The sequence below is a fragment of the Felis catus genome, chromosome B4 (genome assembly GCF_018350175.1).
Source record: "Felis catus isolate Fca126 chromosome B4, F.catus_Fca126_mat1.0, whole genome shotgun sequence".
In the NCBI taxonomy this organism is placed as follows: Eukaryota; Metazoa; Chordata; class Mammalia; order Carnivora; family Felidae; genus Felis; species Felis catus.
This window is the reverse complement of record NC_058374.1, coordinates 140,238,747-140,260,371: the sequence shown is the minus strand read 5'-3', so window position 1 is coordinate 140,260,371 and position 21,625 is coordinate 140,238,747. Positions and strand designations below refer to the sequence as shown.

Genomic DNA, 21,625 nt, shown 5'->3' with positions numbered 1-21,625 from the left:
TCACAGCACATTAGTGACTAAATTCTAAATAATATCATTTTGTAAAGAAGGAATAATTGGCAAATTAGGAGGTTATTTTAGTGCAGTAACTTGAAAAGCAACTGAAAGACGGCAGCCGAAGCTTGGCTCTGTGGAAGGAACAAAGGGCGTGTTCGAGGGACACAGGCGACCCGTGCCAACCCGCACCGATTTTCTGGCTCCGGGCGGAGGAGACGCCCGGGGGCAACGTTGCACGGGCCTCAGCCGATGCCGGGACCCACGAAGGGAGAGGCTGGGGGACCTGTGGCCGCGTCCTCGTGGGGTGTGTGAGCCCTGGGCTTCAGGAGACCCTGCAGAAGTGTCCTCTGAGAGGGACTGTGGGGGTCAAGCAGCCTCCGCCCAGCCCCCTGTCGTGTCTACAAGGGCTCCCCGGGGCCCACCAGGTCCAGGGCAGCCGGCCTGCCCTCACTGGCTTCCATTCCCCCCCAGGGGCAGCCGGAACGCCAAGAACGGGCTTGGACCCGTGCTGGTCCAGCCCGAACACACGTCCGCCTGCAGCCCGCAAGGCTGGGGTCAAGTCTGTGCCCGAGAGGGGCGGGGGCCCCAGCAGCCCAGCAGGCGCTGGACCCGGATGCTCGTCCCCAGAGGCCCCTTTGCCGTTCAAGCCAGTTCGGGCTGAGTTCCCTTGTTTCCTGCTCCTGGAAACATCTCAGATGTTGTCCGGGAGCAGCTCCAGCAGGTGCCCCAAGGCCATGGGCACGGCAGGGATGGCGACGCCCTGCTTCCGACCACGCAGGACCGGCACCCTTTCAGCGCCCCCCCCCCCCGTCTCCTGCCCCCCCACCCGTGACCACCCAGCAGCCACCAGAGCCTTCGGAGCCTAACTCCAATTCCGTCTTCCTCCCGCCTCCTTCCTGTCATGCGTGGAATCAAACCAAACCCTCTTCCAGCCCCCGTGGCCCCAGTTCGGCCCAGCTGCACCCCTGTTCCCCAACCCAGTGCCACTAACAGCTGGTCCTGCACTACACATTCGGGACCTTGCAGTGTGCTTCTGGCTTCCCATTACCGGGCACTCGGCGAAAATGTCACCTCCTGGGAGGGACCCTCCGGCAGGCTGCCCGCCCGCATCACGCTCCCCTGCTGCAAGTGTCTGAGAAGCCCGTCCAGCTGCCGGACGTAGCTGCCATGCACTTACAGGTCTGCGTATGGCCTGTCGCTCCCCCACAGCAGGGCTCCCTGCCGCAGGGCCCTTGCGCGGCCGCGAGGTGCCGGTGTGCCGTGGCTTCGGAGAAAGCGCGGGCACAGACCGAGCCTCGGCCCGTCCCAGGACGGCACGAGGTGGAGAAAACGGTCACGGGAAGCCCTGGCGGCCTCAGAGCAGCCTGCGCACGTCTTCACACAAGTCTCCTTCATTCCTTACCGCCACCTGCCGCACTCGCGTCATCCACGCGACTCACACACCACCAAAGGCGGCAAAGGAAAAGCCGCGTTGACAGACTCCCCCGTCCAAACGTAACTTCGTCTTTAGAAAAGTCAACCTAGTAATTCTCTTTGCTGCAGACCAGGCACCAAGGGGGAAATCAAATAGCTTTTCCTGCCCGAGAAGCAGTCACAGCCACTTCAGAGTGACGGCCAGCCCCGTCCCCACGCATCCCCCGGGGGCCAAGCCGGGCGCCCGCGACACAGGAGCCCGTGTCCTATTACAGCACCGTTTTTGCCTCCGATTACCTGGCAAATAAACCAATTTGGGGGCCCACCAGGGTCCTTCTGGCCACCTCTGCCAGGCCCTGGCTGAGCTGCTTTTGTGTTCATTTCCATAGAGACGGCGTCCTCTGCGAGACGAGGAATGTCAGTATTTACGAAGAAAGCAAGGTCTGAAGATGGCAATTGCTGGGCGGTCCCGAGACGGCCCTGGGGCACGTCCCTCCGCAGAACCCGGCCCGGCCCTGTCAGAGCTGGGAGGGGCAGCCGCGTTGCTGGCCCATCGGTCTGCAAGCCCCCGCGCACGGCATGGGACGGGTTTACAAAAGTGACCGTGTGTCCCCCAGAATGCCTACTCACCCCCGCCCGCACAGGAAAATGGCTCGTGGCTTACAAATCACACACCACGACCGGACAGAAAGTCGTGGCACCCGGGGGGGGGGGGGAAGCCCCGAGCCCAACCTTTAGCCCAGAGCCCCCGCCGGCCGGCTGCCCCGAGGGAAGAAATGCCCGGCGGCCGCTGAGCGTGACTTTCAGGCTGGTCCAGGCCCCCGGCGGGTCCTCCCAGTGACCCCCTGTGCTCCACCCCCCACGACGCCCGCCAACGATTTCAAAGAGCTCAGCTGAGGGGTTAGGTAAGCTACGCATTCCCCCCATTCCCTCCGCGTGCTCCACCCCCGCTCCCATCGCCGTCCCCCTAAAACCAGGGGCCGGCACTCTGTGCCAAGGGCCACGGAGTAAACATCTCGGGCCACCGGTGCTGCACGGCACACCGTGGTTGTAGCCCGTGAGGCACGAAAAGCCCACTCTTCACTCCCCGGAAGTGCCAAACCAGGCCACGGGCGGGGGGTGCCGTGCAGGTGGTGACGAGGACATCTAGGCACTGTCCCCAAACCACAGGGCACCCACAGAGACCCCTGCGCCCTCCCGACACCTTCCTCCACACGCCCCGGCGGGTCTGCCCTCGGGGGGCTCGCCCACCGTGCCTGAGACGCACGGAATGACCCATCAAGGGGTGGAGGGCACTGTGCCACCACCATCGACGCCCCCCCGCCCAAAACGTCCACAGTGCTGCTGCCTGAGGAATTTCTCAGAACCCACAGTCCTTGGGTCGGCCCCACGGTGGCCACATTCACCCAGGCGGGCACAGTGCGTGCCTCTGGGGACGTGACAGTGAGCCTCCTGGTGGGGCCCTGTCCTCCTTGGGCTGCAGTCTGGGGGCCGGTCCACGCAGACGGAGCCCCCGCAGGGGAGGCTCAGGAATAGGAGTCTCGGTGCTCCCGTGGAGGGGCGCTGGCCCCCTGCACGGCTTGTCCTTGAACAAGAAGGGGCCGTGGCTCCTCATTCCATGAACACAAGGAGCCACAAACTGTCTGGAGCTCGTGAGAGCCCAGACATCACCCTGATGTCCAGCTGCCAGGATTCAGAGGCCACGTTTGCCCAGGGCCACACCGCCGGGATGTGGCCGGGACAGGAATTGAGCCCCAATCCCTTCCTCAGTCCCACTCAGTGCCTCCCAGCACTCGGCACGGCCATCCCAGCAAGACTCACGGTCATCAAGAGGGGACGGAGGAGGAGGAGGAGGAGGAGGAGGGGACACCCACTCAGGGCTCCCACGGCCACACCCCATGACGGTCCCTCCCGGAGAATGCTGAGGGCACGAGCCAGGGACAGAGCAGCAACACCTGTCCTCAGGTCCCAGGGGAGAAGCCACGTGGCTGGCAGAGGACACGGGACACCACGGGAGCCACACAGAGCCACCCGCCCCATCCTCCCTGGTTCCTGCCAGGCTGGAAGATCGGCTGGTTTCAATCTGGGACGTATCTCCCCAACCAGCCTGCTCTCCAAGCCCCCGGAAGAGGTGCCCAACGCCACGGTGCCCCGAGGGCCTGGGTCCTGACCCTCCCCTGGGGAGCTGAGCCAAGCCAGGGCCCCGGGGACGAGCTCTGCAGTTCGAGAGTCCAGTGAGCTGCCTCCGACTTCTCTCTGCTGGAGCCAACCTGTCCTGCACGACAGAAGAGCAGCCGCGGAAGCAGGGACAGCCCGTCCCTCCGAGGGCCGCGGAGGAAGCCGCGACCGTGAGTGACATGGAAACCCAGGAGTTAAACTCGGCGCGGGTGGTTTCAAAGTGTCAGCTGTTGATAACCAGGCGGGTCGTGGTCCGCGCGCGGCGAGGGTTTGGCGCGACAAGCCACGGCCACCGATTCCCGACAGCGCGTCAAGGGCCCGTGCCGGGGCCGCGTGTCCGCCTTGCGCTCGTTACCAGGCAGGCTCCTGACACGCCGTCAGCGGGAACGAGGGCCAGCTTCGCGGCCGCTCGTGCGTGGACACAGGACTTGCTGGGGGACAAAGGAAACCATTTCGTTTCCCGGCTCCAGGATGGGAAGGCGTGGGACACCCGGTTCTCGCCGGCGCTCGGGGCGCTCGGGCGCCAGGCCCACGCCGATCAACTGCAGTGCGCGTGTGTGCGTGTGTGTAAGACACAGTTCTGTGAGTCACACGCACGCACAGGGCTGTGTTTGCACGTAAGCCACGGCCCATCTTCTCGGGAGCCACCCACACACAGAACCAGGATGTCCCCCGGGGAGCGAGTTCCTGTCCCCGTCCCCACACTGGACCCCTGGGGCCCTGAAGGCTGGCCGGACAGGGGGCAGGAAGGCGCTCCGGGACGCTCTGGGAAGCAGGAGGGGCCCGCCTGGCACGGTCACAGGCTGGGCGACACAGCGGCCACAGGGCCGGCAGGGGGCCGGGGAGACTGGGAAGCAGCGAGGAGGACCGGCGGGGGGTGGGGGGTGGAGGTGCCCACCTAGGCCCAGCGGCCAGCGCCCTGGCCCACCCCTCGCCCTCCACGGCCCCAGGGCCCTGCCACTGCCCACCTGAACCCGCGGCCACCTCACCCCACCTCTCTCGGCCACACACCACTTAGAGTCGTGGCCCTGCCACGTCCTCAGTGCCACGGTGCCCCTGGGGCCCTGGCCAGGCCTCCCCTCTGAGTGGGCGCAGACCCACTTGTCAGCCCTTCTCTGACCCCCCGGGCCCCAAGGGCGGCACAGTTTGTACCTCCCCCAGCCTGGGGGTCACCCCCACATAACACGCGATGGAGGGGACGTGGGGCCAGGGGACTGGAGGGTCCCGCAGCCCCCACAGGTGCTGACCATGGCCTCCCTCTCTGCGAGGGAGTCCGGTCTCTGGGAGCCCCCAGAGGCCGTGGAGGGCGAGGGGAGGGTCAAGGTGCTGGCTGCTGGGCCTAGGAGGGCACCTCCACCCCCCGGTCCTCCTCTCTGCTTCCCAGTCTCCCTTGCAGACAGGGAGGCCATGGTCAGCACCAGCCTCCCAGGCTCTGGGAGCCCCCTCCCTGCCCACCTGCCCCTCGCTCCCCTGTACGTCCCACCAGGTAGACGCGGCCTCTCCTCTCCCATCAGCCCCAAAGCAGACCGTGCAGGGTCACCTCCGCGGGGGTCCCAGACCCCCGACCTGTGCCCCCGTCCCCGAGGGAAGGACGGACAGCGGCCTGTCACCTCCACCGGCCCTCTCCACGCCCTTGTCAGCCGCAGCTGCTGGCACACCAGCTCCAGGGCGTACGTGCTGAACTGCGGGCGCTGTCCTGTGCCCACACGCGGGGCTCCGTCCTCGGAGCCCCTCCTGTCTCGCCCCTCCCCCAAGTCACGACGACCACACGGGGCTCGGCTCCCGTGCCCTGCTCTGCTCCGGCCAACCTTCCCACTGCGTTTCTAGGCGCTGGCTTGTGGCCCCACCCGTCCTGGCATTTGACGGCCGGGCACAGACCGCCTGGCACCTTCCAGGGAGAGTTCTGAGGGCAGCACCCTCGGCCTGTCCCCCTTCCAGGGGCAGGAGGGACGGGAGGGACAGGAGGCGGGGCCGTAAAGGACAGCGGAGAGGGGCGGGTCTTAGCTCCCTGAAGCCGCACATCCCAGTGGACGGGCCACCCAGGAGCAGAGGAAGGCCACAGACGGGAGACCCCTGCTGGCCTCTGGGCCTGTCTCTCTCCTAACACCGCAGTGGGCTGGACACAGCCTGTGTCCTCTCCTCTCAGGGGGACACAGGATGGCAGGCGACACAGAGGCTCCGGACTGCCCGTCTGTCAGCAGGTCCTGCTCGGACAGCACGGGGCAGGGAGCAGGGAGGGAGACTCACCAAATCCCTCGGCTGCAGAAATGCAGATGTCGCCCCGCCCCTCCTCCTGTTGCCATGGTGACCGAGCTGGCTGAGGGGTCAGCAGCACCAGAAGGACCCAGGGCTCCCCTGCCCTGCCCGCTGCCTGATGCCTGAGGACAAGGGGCCAAAAGCCCCACAAACAGTCCTAGGCGGGCCTGGGAGGAGAAGGGGGCCCCCAGATCGTCCCGGATGCCCTCTCATGCCCAATCCCCCCACCGCGGCCCGGGGCTACTGTCCCCTCCGAGGCCACGCGTGCGTCACCCGCTTTGGCCTGGATGGGTGCCCTCCGGTGCCTGCTCCACTCAGGCCTCAGACACACGGTGGCCAAGAGCTCTAACCAGTCTGCTCACCGCCCTGTTATGTCTCTGAAGGTAGGCCACACCGTGCACCGAGGCCTCAGTGCTCCCGGGCCCCGGGGAAGGGCGGCCTGTCTCTCTGCGTGTTCCCTACGGCGTCGCATGGAGCCACCGTCCCCGCGTGCACGTGCCTGCCGGCCCGGCGGGGCCACTTTGCCGGCCGATTCCTCCTGCTTTTCTGCCGAGGACCCGCTCAGGAGCGCACGGCCCTGCCTCCACCGCCCCTCTTCTCCTCCACCGCGGCCACGAACATAGCGCAGGTGCCACAGGAGGCCGGGGACCTGGGCCCGCCGTAAGTGACACGGCGTGGCTGTCCACTGGGAAGGGTGCTGACCATGCCGTGCGGCCGTGGGAAAAAGGAGAGAAGCCGCTTTTGTGGGAACCTCCATGCGCTGGGGCTGGAGTCGGGTCCGCAAAGCTGGTGCGGAGAAATCCCGCTGTCCGTGTTCTCTCTCCTGGAGGCTCGCGTGTCAGTGACGGTGGCCACGAAAAACAGCGGCCCGAAGGCAACCACCGGGGTGTGTGCAGGAAAGGGGCGCAGGTGCAGGACGGGGCTCGGGCGGCGGAGCCGGGGCCAGCAGGGGCCCACGCAACCGAGCCACCGACCTGGGCAGCCTCCTCCACACTCACCCTCGCGTGTGTGCAAGTGTGCGTGCACTCACGTGTGCAAACCCAGAACTCAGACGTGGGCACGTCCACGCTCACGCATGCACACTCACACAGGGCACGTCCACAGCCACACGTGCACACACAGGGACGCGTCCACACCCACACTTACACGTGGGCACGTGCACACTCACACACACACACACACACACACACACACACACACACACGCTGGGCCTCGGCTTCCCAAGGGTAGAAACCCCGTCTGTCTGGTGCTCCCCTGCCAGGCCGGTGCCCTGGGTGCTCGGGGAGTGTGTGTGAGTCTGGGCACACGAGGGTTGGGGTGACCCCGAGACGGAGCAGCTGAGGCTCCGTGAAAAAGAGAGCGGCGCCCGGAGAGGGAAGGGCTGCTCTGCCCGCCGGGGCCCCGACAGCCCCCACAGCCCACGGCCCCCGGCAGGCGAGGAGCACAGCCTCACCGGAGCCAGGGTGGCCGCCCGGCCAGCGCCCGGCCGCGGGGGCGCCTCCTCTGGGGTCCCGCCACAAAGGCAGCCGTGGGATGGGGCGACTCTCCTCCGCGGGCTGCCCAAGTCCTGGCGGAGACACGGAGGAGGGGCGCCAGCCTGCGGGGGGCCCTGGGCAGGTCCCGGGAGACACCGGAGGGAACACGCCCGGGGCCTGGCACATGGTCAGGCCTCCCTCGCCGGTACTACAAAGGTAGAAACGTCCAGATGAGGCACGCGGGAGACCTGAGTCCGCTTCCGGAAAGTCTGCATTTCTCCACGGCTGCACAGTGACCACGCTTCCTGCTCACCACAGAGAGAAATCACTGGAAGATCCAGAGACACAAAATTCAGCCCTCGCTGTGTTCCCAGGAAGCATCTCTGAGCAGCCACCGGCCCCGGGCCGTGGCGGCCGGGGGTCACGGGGTGGGACCTGCGGGGCTGTCTGCTGCCCGTCTCGGGCACGCTGGGGGTGAGAGCAGGGCCCCTCGCGTGCACTCTATGCCTGGGCCCCTCTTCCCTCAACCACATCCTGGTCTGCTTTCCGGAAGGTTCCGGGGTCCAGTCCCAGAGTGTGATCCATCCTCCAGGCGGAAGGGTGGAGAAAGGTGAGAGGGGGACCCAGCTCCCAGCCGCCCCCCACCTCCGCCCCAGGGATCCCCAGGGTCAGCGTGCAGCCCTCCCCCACCTCCGGGTCCCGCTCAGCCTCTGGGATGTGCGGCCGCAGCTCGGTACAGGCGTCATTCACCCACCGATGCAGACGCATCTGCCGTCCTGTGACATCACAGGCACCTGCCATCAGTTCCTGGGTGCATTTTCTAAGTGTCCTCTGAGGGCAGGACCGTGCCGGGCACCAAACACGCAGCCCGTTGGCAGGGGAGATCCCGGAGGAGAAGCCACGCGGGGCGGGCCACCAGCACAACCCCCTCCGCGGACCCCTACCTCCTGCCCCGGGGAAGGGGGGAGGCGGGGCTGACTTTGGGGGCACTGGCCCCGACTCCCAGTTGATGGCATCTTGTGTCTCATTTCCCCAAAGGCACACACCTGATGAGCCTTCTTAACGAGATAGGATATTTAAAGGCAAAGAAATCATTTTTGAAAATTACGAGGACACCTCCACACCCCCTTTCAGAGGAGCCACGGCCCATCCTACAGAGGATGCCATTGTTAATTTTTCCTAATGACACATCCAAGAAACAAAGCAAAACAAAAGAACCATCAACTCAGCATTTAGAACAACATATTTTGACAGCATATTTTTAAACTAATTCCCCTCTTCCAATGAAAGTGCCATCTTGCAATCTTTTTAAGTCTATTCAGTATACGGCAACATGATTATCTCATTCTCCTCTCGATAAAAACTCCCAGATACATAATGACAGCGTGATCGACATGCAAATGCATTCGGGGGACATTGTCTCTTCTCACAAGGACCAGGAAGGAGGAAACAATGTGTGACGTCCCCCGGGAGCTCCCGCACCTCGGGTGTCCTGTGTGGTCAGAGTTGGGGAACTGAGCGGCCCTCAGACGCCCATCCTGTCCCTCCCAGGACACAGGCTCCGGGACTGGGACCCCGTGGGCTCACGGGGCTGGGATGGCCACCCCCGGATGTGGCCGTGGGTGGCGGCTCATGGAAAACTCTGCCCACAAGGGTCCTACCGTCCACGTCCAAGTGCCCTGTGGCAAGGGGCTCCTATAGGCTCCTGGAAAGAGCGGAGGGGGACCTCCTTACGGGTGCACACGACACAGTCGTGGCGTCCCCCTCGCCCGGGAGGCCATGGGCTGGGCCTTCACAAGGTGACCTCTTTCCCTGTCAATACTGAGGCCAGCCACCCCCCGGGGACTAGTACAGAGGTCCCTGGAACCCGCAAATCATGGCAGCCAGGCGTGCACTGTCCAATCTTTATCGGGGGCCCCTGCCGCCCCAGCCCAGACCTGCTGCATCAGAAACCTCACGGGGGCAACAGCCTCGCTCTCCTGAGCCCTCCAGGAACCTGACCCACGCTAGTGAGGGCGTCCTGACAAAGCCGGAGGGAATCCAGGTGGCTCCCCGACCCCGAGCGATCCGCCAAGCTGGGACCCCACCCCTCAGTGGGTGCATCAGGCTGGCCCCAAACAAGGGCAGGCCCTGGTCCCTGGTCTCTGTGGACGCGACAAGGGTGAAGGTCTCGAGGCGGGAATGACGCTGCGTTTCCGGGTGGCTTGCTGTCCTCACAGGGGTCCTCACGAGAGGCAGGCGGGTCCAGAGGCAGAGAGGATGTGGGGGGACAAAAGCGGAAGTGGAGGAAAGAGAAGATGGCCCTGGCCTGGCTGTGAGGTGGACCAGGGGCCACGAGCCGGGAGCCTCCAGATCCCACAGGCACCTCCGCCTGGGACTCTCACGGGGGCCGCCCGCCCACCTGGCTCCTCCAGGCTGCGGCCTCACGCTCCGGCACCCGGCCTCTGGCGGGAGGCCGACGTCCCCTGACCCAAGAGGGGGCCGAGCCCCCCAGAGAGCCCGCACCAGGGCAGCGATCGCCTGGCTCCGGAGAAAGCTCGCGGGACTCCGCGTGTGCAGCACGGGGAAAGCGGGCGGTCCCACACCATCCGTGTCCACACAGCAGCGGCTTCTGCCTCTCGAGCCCCGGCACTGGGACCCCCCAGGCCGAGGAACCCGAGCGTCGGTGCACGGGGGCCCCCCCTTCCACAGCGGGAAGGCACTTTCCCGGCTTCCCGACACCCGGAGGCCACGGTGGAGCTTGCGGGCCAAGCGGACAAAAGCAGCTGGCAGCTGGTTGCCCACGGCCAACCAAGTTCACCTCTGGGAGCACCCCACAGCGGGGAGAGCGAGCGGGGGCAGGGGCCGTGCTGGTGTGCTTTGTGATCGCGCGTGCACCGTCCATGTGTGCGAGTGTCGGCGTGTGCGTGTGTGTGCATGTATGCACGGGCACTATCCGTGTGCGTTGTGTGTGTGCACGTGTTTGTGGGTGCATGTGTGTGTCCTGTTCACGTGTGCACGGTCCGTGTGTTGTTTGCACGCACGTGCATGCGTGTACACTGTGCTTACTCTGTGCATCGCGTGTGTTGTGTGTTTAAGTGTCCGTCCTGACCTCCCGGGTGGCGGGGCTGTGATTTCTGGCCGGTACGGTGCCCCTCGCTGCCTCCTGCCCTCCCATCTGCACCCCAGCCCACTCTGCACTGGCCCTGGGTCAGCCCCCACCTGGCCCCGGCTGCCTCTCCGTGCTGCCCCCACAGCCTGTCCCTGCCCCCCCCCAGCACCCGGGCCCCCAGGCCCCTCCTATGGCGGGGAGACGGCACAGGGTGGGGGCGAGTCACCTGCCAGAAGTGACCAGCGTCGGGGTAAGGGCACCCGGCAGAGGCCCAGCTGGTGGTGCTCCCCCGGGGAGCTGGATGGACAGGTGACAGATGGCCAGGTGGGCAGCAGGCTCGGGACCACGCTCAGGCAGAGCGGACAGACCGCCATCAGACCGGGGGAGACCGTGAGAGCTGGTCTTAAATGCGCAGTGCGCTCGTTTCCTGGGACCCCGTCACGAGGTCCCTCGGACGGGCGGCTCACACAACAGACGTGTGCGCTCTCCCAGTTCCGGACGCCCTGGATCACGGGGTCCCTACGGCTAGTTCCCTCCGAGGCTGCGAGAGGGAATCTGTCCCGGCTTCCGGGGCTCTGCCGGCATCCTGGGGTTCCCGGGCCAACTCCTGCCGTCAGGGTCAGGGCCCATCTCCCGGGGAGTCATGCCTCGCCACGCGGCTCCCTTCTTGTCCGGACACCAGTCACGCTCTTCAGAGAAAGGGCGCGCTTCCCTGACCCGCGGTGTGACCGGGGGACGATTCCGTGGGAGAGAAGCAGCAGGGAGGGGTGGGGGCACCAGGAAGCAGCCACGTGGGTGGTCATCGGGGCCCGGGCGTCCCGAAGGAGGGCGTTCGGCTGGGGTCACAGCTGGGAGGCGCCAGGCAGAGGGGTGGCTCCCGGGGCCCCAGGCTGGAGGGGGCCGGACACAGAGGATCAGAAGTGGAGGAGGTTCGGACAGGGGAGACGCACACGCAGATCTCGGCGACACCTGCCCACGGCCCGGGACACCTGCCTCCTTCTTACGGCTCCCCCTCCCAGACCGGTGCTCCCAGGGCCGGGGCTCCAGGCTTTAGTTTTGCTTGGGCTGGGCACCAGCCAGTGTTCGAGGCGGTCCGTGCAGTGAGCACCCCAGGCGACGGGGCCACGTGACTGCAGAGGCCAGCCGCAGGCTGCGTGGGACACGGCCACCTTTCGGCGTCCCGGCTTGCCCCTTGCTTCTTTGTGAACAATGAGCTGACACGGGCCCTGCTCACGACGCCATCAGACAAGGTCTGCACCCCTTCCCAGGCAGAACCTCAGGCCTCAACATTCCCGTGTCCAACCCAACCTGGCGTGGAGGGACGGTGGCTCACACATGGACAGGACAGAGGCCGGCAGGTCCAGGGAGGAGCCCCCAGGGCTCAGTGCGCCTGTAGGCTTCCACGGCACAGGACCACACGGATGAACCGCGGATGCTTTCTGGGGGGAAGGAGGCCAGGCTGGGACACTGCAGCCGGCGGATTCCATTCCTGAGACGTTCTGGAAAAGGCAGAGGTGAAGGAAGTGAGCACAGACCAGTCGCTGCCGGGGTTGGGGTCTCTGGGGTCTGAGGAGCATCTGTGTCCTGACTGATGTTTACGAGAACGTCTACGCATGAACCGACTCCAAGAAACGCACCCCAGAAAAGGGAATTTCGTTGTGGGTAAATATTTTTACATTATTAAAACTGATCCTGACCCAGCACATCGATTTTACGTCAGCGGGGGGTCAGAAGCCACAGTCTGAGAAATGGCTTCACTGGGGCCCGGGAGGGCCTCGTCCGGGGGGATGGGGACTGAAGGGGGGGTCCTCCTGTGTCGTGGGTGCTGAGACCCCCGGAAGGGGAGACTCTGGGTGCTGCCGGTGCTGACGACAAAGGTGACAAGGATAGTGAGACACAGAGACCGAGAGAGATGCAGAGACAGACAGAGACACAGAGAGAGACACACAGAGACAGAGACAAAGAGAGAGAGAGAGACAGAGACACAGGGACAGAGAGGAACACAAAGAGACAGACAGACACAGAGACACAAAGACACAGAGACAGAGAGAGACACAAAGACAGCGAAAGAGACACAGACAGAGAGAGACAGAGACACAGAGACAGAGAGAGAGAAAGACACAAACACAGAGACGGAGAGGGACACAAAGAGACAGACACAGAGACACAGAGACAGAGGGACACAGAAAGACAGATGGACAGGGACAGACACAGACAGAGAGACAGGGACGGTCAGGGAGGCTCACCTATCTGTGGACGACCACCAGTGTGAAGGGCGTCCAGCCCGGGTGCGTGCCCGTCCCTCCCGCCTGTCCCAGCACACACCATCGGGGCCTCTCTGTCCGGACCTCATCTCGGTCCGTTCTTTGCACGAACCATCTTGGTCCACGAAATCACACGCTCTGGTGGCTCCATCTCGGCGCTCGGGACCATCACAGGACCGTCACAGGGGTCAGTCTCACGTGGGGCCGAACCCAGCACAGCCACCGCCTGCAGACCCTGCCTCCTGAGCATCCAGGCAGAAACGCGCCAAAGCCAGTCCGTGCCCACGGAGGCAGGTACCCAGACCTGCCTGTGCCCAGCGAGTGGCTCAGGGAGCACACAGGCTCCTCCCCACGTTCCCGTGCTCCTTAGATCTCTACCCAAAACCCGCAGGCAGCAAATCCCACCCGGAATGTGTCCATCCGGGGCCCCGGCCACAGTGCAGAGCCCGCCGTGGCCTTGGGTCCCCTCGCTCTGCCCCCACCACAGCAGTGTCAGAACCGTGAGGTGGGACAGGCCACGGGGCTCTCCCCGTGGGGAAGAAGTGAAGGGGGTCTCAGGAGGGCACTGGGGGCCCCCAGGCACCTTGCCGGGGACATCCCACGCGGCCATCTCTAAAGGCCACCGCCAGCCATCTGGAGCTCCGGGGGGACCCCGTGTCCATACCCGGCCCGCTGCTGCAGGCTTCTCAGCAACCCGTCCTGGCGGGAAGTCCAGGCTGCCCAGGGGTGCAGGTGACAGCTGGGCACAGGCTCCCCTGGGCCCCCGGGTGCCTGCAGCCTGGGTCAGGGCTGGGCCCGGAGGGGCACCCGGCAAGTTCACAGATGGCCACTCGGGCACACGAGGACCCGAGGCAACGCCTAAGTTCTGGCCCCCAGAGCGCAGTCTTTGGAGGAAGGCCAGCCAACCTCCGGGGGCCAGGAGGGCGTCCGGGGCTGTCCAGTCGGGGCCGTGTCCCCACCAGGGCTGCCAAAGGCAGACTTACGACCCGTCGGTCCCTGTGCCCCAGCCTGAGGCCGGGAGCGGACCCGGCAGTTTGCTGACCCCAATCCCGCCCCGCAGAGTCCCCTGGACAGGGAGGAGAACCCCAGGCCCTGGCCGAGCCCTGCCCCACCCGAGCCCTGCTGTCCAGCCCGCAGCACAGACAAGTTGGTCACAGCCCCACCAGCGGGCACAGCACAGAGCTCCACAGAGTGTCCGCTTTGTGCCGGCCTCGAAGCCTCTGAGAGACACGAGGCCACGGCCACATCCCGAAGCCGCTGCCCACCCAGGACCACCAGCCCCTGGGGTCTGAGTCAGGCCAGAGGGGGCTCAGTCCAGGACGAAGCGGGCACCGGAGAGTTCCGGCACACGACTGTCAGAGAATGAGACCGACGCCCGCGCGCCCTAGACCTCCGCTCTGGGGTGCCGTGTCCGCTCCTGGCCGGCTCCCGGGACGGACTGAACGCGAGGCGGGTCCCGGCGGACCCACGGCGTCTCGGGGCCGCTAAGAGGCACGTCCCGCTGCACCAGGCCTCCCGGCCCGCTCTGGTCTCACTGCCACAAAGTCCTTCCTCGGGGTGCCCGGCAGACGACCTGTGAACCCCGCCAGGTCTGCGGTGGGTGCAGGGGAGAGCGGACGGGGCCAGGGTCCCGAGGTCACGAGTGGACGCGGAACCAGGGCGGGGGCCGCAGACACAACCTGATCTGCCCGAGGCAGCTCTGGGCAGCTCGGGGCTTCCCCTCTGGGGAAAAACTGACCTCCCTCTGTCCCCCCCACCCCCACCCACGACCATCCCTGCTTGGTCCTCGAGGACAGGCACGTACCTGGGGACGCGGCCCGCCCTGCCAGCACTGCCCGATGCTGGCCTGAGGCTGGGCTCCACTGCTGCCCCCAAGTCCCCTCCAGACGGGGCTCCCGCACGGAGGAGCCCGCAGCCCCGCCTTGCTCCGGGCTCGAGCCGAGGATGGGGGGCTCCCCTCCCCAAGATCCAAGGACGACGGGCTTCCGATGCCAAGTCCGAGTTCACAGACACAAGATGAGGGCCCGAAGGGCCCCAGAACCCGGCGTGTTGCCTTAATGACAAACCAACACCGACCAGCGATCGCACACAGCACTTCTCTCCTCCTGCCCGACCTCCCCTTCGCTCCTCGCGGGCCGAGACCCGCGCGCAGCCCCGCATCCCTGAGCGTCTGCGCCCGTGACGGATCCCCGCAACCCCACGTTTGTAATAAACGCCATTCGTCACAGACACGACGCCCATCCTGGAAACACGGCTTCAGGATTTCTTTGTTTTTACCCCCAGCTTGATGGTGACTAGCGCCTGGGTGATTATCTTGTGCTTTTTTTGGGTGGCGCCGGGAACAAGCAACACCATTAGGACCGCAGAGCGGGACGAACGCGGGAGAGGCAGGGGCAGGCTCGGTGCCTGAGGAATCGACACGCTGGACCCCAAGGGCCTCCGGGCTGTGATCCGGAAAGTTCCATCCCTCACTGTTCAACGCTGCAGAGTAAGCTAAACCCAAACCAGGGAGAAGAGTCCCCCGGATGCACTAACAATATTTTTTTAAAGTGCCCAGATGTGCACTTAGGAGCAACACCCTAAGTAAATAAATTAAAATAAAGCCAGAGGGCCAAGATACGGGGATAATTGGTAAAATGGGCCGGGGAAACCCATTTACAGCCCTTCCTTCCACGCCCGGGGTCTTGTGTTGGTTATAGCCGTGACAGGAAGGATTCACCAGGCAATTAATTTCCAAAGAAAACTCCCCCCATGCGCACGACCCCCTACAAACAGACGTGCTGTTGAATGCAGGCATCTCGCGGCCCAACCGCTGGGCTCTCCCAGCAGCTGGCACGGAGCCGGTTCCTCACGGCGCAGACAGGGTCGTGACCCGCGGGACCCTGGCCCTGTCCCCACTCCTCTGCACCCACCGCAGGCCCAGCCAAGCCCCCACCTTGGGACCCTCCCTGGCCCAGGCCTGAGGGGCTCTCTGGAGCCCAGGGTCTGCAAACCATGGCAGGCCTGTCCTGACAGAAGCTTCCAGACCCAGAGCCTGTACGTTCTCCTTGGAGCTGCGTCCCGCCCAACTGTCCCTGGCTCTCCAGAGAGCTCCGTCCACCCTCTGTGGCCGGGCCTCCACACCTTCGGCCAGGACACTTCCCTGGGGGAAGCCGGGACAGCTGACACGGGCCGTTCCTCTCCTCACCCGCCAAAAACGGGAGGTGGTGCCACGGCCTGGGAGAGGTCGGCATGGTCAGCGTGGAGCAGGGCAGGGGCACAGCGGGGCAGAGGGCGGTGTGGCCGGCGTGGCCCCGAGGGGGAGCCTCAGAAGCAGCAGTGTCGGCAGCAAGCCTGGGCTCGGGCCCCCGGCGACAGGAGGGCACCCTGGCACTTCCGGGGGTGGGGGGCGTCCGGACATTCTGCCACACGGCTGAGCCCCCTGGGCTCCGGGCCCCCTCCTGGGCTCTTCCTCTCCACCCTGTAAGTCACCTGGGCCATTGTCCAGTCCCAGGACTGCGTCCAGGGTAAGCCCGCAGCCCCAGCGCCAGATGCCCGGCCCCGAGCGACACCCCCCGCCCGGGGGCTCCCTTGCACACCTAGCGGCCACCTCCCGCACGGTGCCTCGTGCTGTGCCTTCTTTCCCAGCAAACTGGGTGCAGCCGGCCACTGCCTGGACCAGAGCACCAGCTCTGCCTGCCGAGGTGACCCCTCCCCACGTCTGGCCCCGTGGAGCTCAGATGAGGATGGGCACTCGAGGCAGAGAGGTGACCGCCGGGGCCGTGGGACAAGGGGAGGGTTGGAGAGGCAGGAAAATGAAGAAGGCCAACAGGGCCCCTGGGGGCCCGACACGGTCTCCGGGCCGTGGGGACGCTGGCTCGTGGCGCCCTCATACCTGCCCCCCATTGACGTGTCTGCTTCCCAGGGCGGCAGTCACAAAGGGCCGCAGACCGGGCCACTTGCACAGCAGAATCCGATCCTCTGACGCTGGAGGCGGGAAGTCCCAGGTCCAGGGCTGGGCAGGGCTGGGGCCTTCTGAGGCCGCGGGACCACCTGCACCAGCCCCTCTCCCGGCCTCAGCGTCTCCTCATAGTCCGGGTCACCTGCCTTGTCCCCGCATGTCTGCGTCCCCGTGTCCCCTCCGCTTCTTACGAGGACCCTCGGCACAGAGCTTAGGTCCACCCTGAGGTGAGCACGCCCTCACCTTAACCGACCGCATCTGCAGAGACCCTACTCCCAAATACGGCCACACCCAGGCTGGACACACATCTGGAGGGGACGCTACTCGGCCCAGCGGACGGAGCCACTCCTCACCCGCTTCACGCACAGACAGGCTGAGTGACCGCCCCAAAGGATGTGCCGCTGTGATCGGACAGGACTCCTGGAGCCTGGCCGTCGTCACCTCGCGTTTGCACAAAGGGCCGTAGGGGGTTCAGGTGGTCCCCCTCACGCCGTGGGTGGGGAGACTGAGGCCTGCGGTGACTCCGCGTCCCGGGAGCCGGGCCCCCAGCCCGCCTCTCCCAGGACCATCGGGGCTGCGCTGGGTCCCCGGGGCGGCCGCGCTCGGAGACGCAGGCCTGTTTCAGGCCTTCCAAGTGGGTTTCTGGGCGCCTGAGGAGCACCGCCCTGCCCCGTGGCTGCATAGTAAGCAGATCAGGGCATTAGGCGCCAGAGTTATTAAAAGTGAAAGATCCTGCAAGAGGAGACAAGGGATTCTTAGAGCCTCGTCTCCTACAAATACGTAATGAAATTTAAATTGAATCTGGTTTAAAATCATTTACCTTTTGACATCATGTATCAGTACACTAAGCATCAGCTGAGAAAGCAAATAACCTTTCGAGCAGAATGAAAAATTACTCTGTCTCTTCTGGTGTCATGTTAATTTTCAAATTTAAGCCGCCCTAGAGCTCTCGGCTTGGGGTCAGCCCCTAAGAGCCTGTTGATTGCACAAGGTCCCGGCTGTCCCCTCTTGCGCCCCTCCCGGCCCGCGCCGCGGACTCAGGCCCGCCCTCCCGAGCTCCTCGATGACTCCCAGGGGACAGGCGAGCGCAGGGGACTCTGGCTGCCACTCCAGGCTGCAGAGAAAAGCAGCACGTCCGTGGTCCCGGGGCCCCGTCCCTCCCCCGGGTACAGATACGGCTTCCGCGCAGGTCAGAGTGTGGGCCCGGCTCACAGGGACTGTCCGCACAGCGCTGCGGGGGACACGGACCCTGGGCGGAAGCCCCCTAGCGTGACGGTGTCCTTGTGAGAATGCACAAACCGCCATAACCGCCCAGCCCAGCGGGCCCCTGGAGAACACTGAAGCTTTAAGGGTTCTTCTGGGCACGTGTGTGGTGTGGCGAGAGCGGCTTCTGGGCCACTGCGAGATGACGTCACAGGGGGTGATGACAAGCGGTGATGACAGTGAGGTGGTTCTGGGCACCTCACTGCATGCACTACAGCCCACTGAGGCCTCCCGACAAGCCTCTGCCTCTGCTCCCACCCCATTACACAGACCAGTAAACCGAGGCCCCGAGAGGCGAGCAGCTCAGCTGGGTCTCCATCACTGCACGTCCAGCCAAGACCTGGACCAGCTTCAGGAAACCCGAGAGATCGGCGCCCAAGTGCCAGCGTCCGTGCGGCTCCCATCCGATACTCAGAGGTTAGAACTCGTTCGTCTCGAAGCAAGTCAGAACCTGCACCCACACACCCGGCCTTGGCCGTGATGGGCGAGGGGCGAACACGCTGGGGACCGAGGCACTGGTTTGCACGGTGCGAGCCCCGAAGCATCCTCCGCTTCTGGAACCTTCCTCCCGGCAGGCTCAGCCCCCGTTACTATCCCATTTCACAGACCAGAGAGTTGAGGCTCAGAAAGCTGAGCGCCGCCCTCCGCAGCCTCCCGGTGCAGAGAGAGGAGCGGGGCTCCCGTTCGAGCCCCCAAGGGCAACGGCGTGCCGACCCCGGGCCAGAGGGCCCTCGGGAAGCGGCTGGACGCTCTGCTGGGCCCGAGGGGTCCTCCCCGAAGCCTCCTCAAGTGCTGGGTGTGCTGGCCCGGCCCCTTAGGACCATGGCCGACTTCCAGGGGGGACGTGGAGCCTGGGCCCCCTTTGAGGCCTCCTGCCACTTCTTAATTAGCCAGAATAAACAAAGGGGCTTTTCATGAGGACTGTCCCCTGCGCTGTCACATGTGAGCGTCACTGGGCTGGAAAACAGAGTGGCCTTTGCCAGCACATCACCCCCACCGGGCCCAGAGAAGGGGGAAGGGGGGCACCCGGTGGGGGGAAGGAGGCCGGGGCCCGGGCGCTGGAGCACCGGCCCCCGGGGAGCACGCCCTCCAGCCTCAGGCTGCCGCTGGGGGAAGGGATCCAGTGTCCAGGCGGTGGGACGGGGGAGGGGGCGGGAGCCCACGCCCAGGGTCTGCTGTTCCCCAGCCCGGGGCTGCTTTCCACCGGCACGCAATTCAAGGCCTCCAGGTGGCCCAGAGCCAAGCCCTGGGGCAGACGCCCCGGATGTCTGCGGGCCGGACACGCCGGCCTCCAGCGCTCGGGGCAGAGTCAGGAGCTTGCTCCGGGCCCAGGCGCATGCACAGTAGGCCTTCAGACACGGGGGACTGGGCAGGGGTGCAGGCTGGGAGGCGGGTGGGGAGGGTCAGGGAGCACGGTGCCCATCATGGGCCCACCATCCGCGGCGCACCGGGCCTGTCCGCCACCCTGAGCGGCAAGTGCTAGGCCCAGAGGTGACACCGGCCTAGTGAAGGTCCCCCGCAAAACGGTGCCCGGGGTCTCCCCCAAGGTCAGGCAAGGCTGGAAGCCACGTAGCCAGGCGGAAGCCAGGCCTGGAGCAAAGTCGCTGTCTTTGTTTCCCTGCTCGGGTGGCAGGGGGGACGGAGTGGGGGGTAGGGGGGATGGAGTGGAGACTGGGGGGGGGACGGAGTTGGGGGTTGGGGAGGATGGAGTGGGGGCAGGGGGACAGAGTGGGGGCCGGTGGGGGGATGGAGTGGCGGGGACGGAGTGGGGCGGGGGAGGGGACAGAGTGGGGGGAATGGAGTGGGGGGGGATGGAGTGGGGGGGATGGAGTGGGGGCGGGGGGGGACAGTGGGGGGGGACGGAGTGGAGACGGGAGGGGATGGAGTTGGGGGTTGGGGGGCATGGAGTGGGGGCAGGGGGACAGAGTGGGGGCCGGTGGGGGGATGGAGTTAGGGGGGGACGGAGTGGGGGGGGACAGAGTGGGGGGGAACGGAGTGGGGGGGACGGAGGGGGGGACGGAGTGGAGACCGGGGGGGGGGTGGGGGACGGAGTTGGGGGTTGGGAGGATGGAGTGGGGGCAGGGGGGATGGAGTGGGGCCGGGGGGGGGAACGGAGTGGGGGGGCACAGAGTGGGGTGGGGGGGACGGAGTGGGGGGTAGGGGGGATGGAGTGGAGACTGGGGGGGGACGGAGTTGGGGGTTGGGGGGGATGGGGTGGGGGCAGGCGGGGGGTGGGGGCAGGCGGACAGTGGGGGCCGGTGGGGGGATGGAGTGGGCGGGGACGGAGTGGGGAGGGATGGAGTGGGGGCAGGGGCGATTGAGTGGGGGCCGGGGGGGGGGGAACAGAGTGGGAAGGAACGGAGTGGGGGGGGACGGAGTTGGGGGTTGGGGGGGATGGAGTGGGGGGTAGGGGGGATGGAGTGGAGACTGGGGGGGACGGAGTTGGGGGTTGGGGGGGATGGGGTGGGGGCAGGCGGGGGGTGGGGGCAGGCAGACAGTGGGGGCCGGTGGGGGGATGGAGTGGGCGGGGACGGAGTGGGGAAGGATGGAGTGGGTGCAGGGGCGATTGAGTGGGGGCCGGGGGGGGAACGGAGTGGGGGGGGACGGAGTTGGGGGTTGGGGGGGGACGGAGTGGGGGCCGCGAGGGAAGACCCTGTGTCTGCTGCACATACCCCCTGCCCGGTCCAGCGGGGTCCCTCCGCCTTTGCTGCAAAAACCCTGTGAAGCGGGGGTCTCAGGGGGGATGGAGTGGGGCGGGCAGTGACAGCGTGCCGGAAACAGGGTCTCCTCTGGGGAGGCACACACGTTTGAGGACGCGGCAGGCGGTGGCTGGGCCGCGGTGTGAATGCGCTACGTGCCGGTGACACACAGGCTGCAGGACGGTCGACTTGGTGACGTGAGCTTCACCTCAACAGAAACACACTGCCAGGGCGCGGATTTAAAGGCTGCGGGAATGGGGAGCCCAGGGGGCTCAGTCGGTTAAGCGTCCGACTTCAGCTCGGGTCATGATGTCACGGTCCGTGAGTTCGAGCCCCGAGTCGGGCTCTGTGCTGACAGCTCGGAGCCTGGAGCCTGTTTCGGATCCTGTGTCTCCCTCTCTCCCTGCTCCTCCCCCGCTCATGCTCTGTCTCTGTCTCAGTCTCAAAAATAAATAAATGTTAAAAAAAAATAAAAAATGAAAAAATAAAGGCTGCAGGAAGAGCGAGCCTCCCAGGACCAGCCGCCGGAACCACGCGGGGCGCCGCCCACCCGCTGACCGCACAGGCTGCCTGGGGCGGGGCCCGGCTCGCGACGGCCTCCCCTCGGTCGGTGGGCGGGGCCTCCCTGATGGCCCTTCAGTGTCCCCAAGCCCAGTGCCCCCAGCCAGGGGCCCCGTGACAAACGGGACAGCACATGGGCCGGGGACGCAATGGAGAACTGGGCTGACCCCGCAAAGCTATCGCCACGGGGACGGCCTTCTGAGGGCGTCCGGCCCCCGCCCCGCCCGGAAAGGCCCTCCCGCCCCCGCTCCGGACGCGTTTCCGACCGTGACACGTGCCCGAATGACGCCTAAGCCAAGGGCCAGGGGTCTCGGCGACGGAGACGGGCCCGCGGGAGGGCTGTGCTGACATCACCAGGAAGGGGGATCGGGAGGAACCGTTAATATGTAGTTAAACGTTCTTAATCTCCCCCAACATATGCTGTTGCACCTAACTTTGATCAACTTAAGTGTAAAAATGTCTCTGTGCCTCCACTCGGGTTTTACCGC

The 21,625-nt window shown here is 65.8% G+C and overlaps 1 protein-coding gene across 1 annotated transcript in view; it reads right to left on the bottom strand.

Annotated features, from left to right (window-relative positions):
- Nucleotides 1–21,625, bottom strand: part of TAFA5 (TAFA chemokine like family member 5) — a 191,756-nt gene that overhangs the window by 151,395 nt on the left and 18,736 nt on the right. The window lies entirely within an intron of this gene.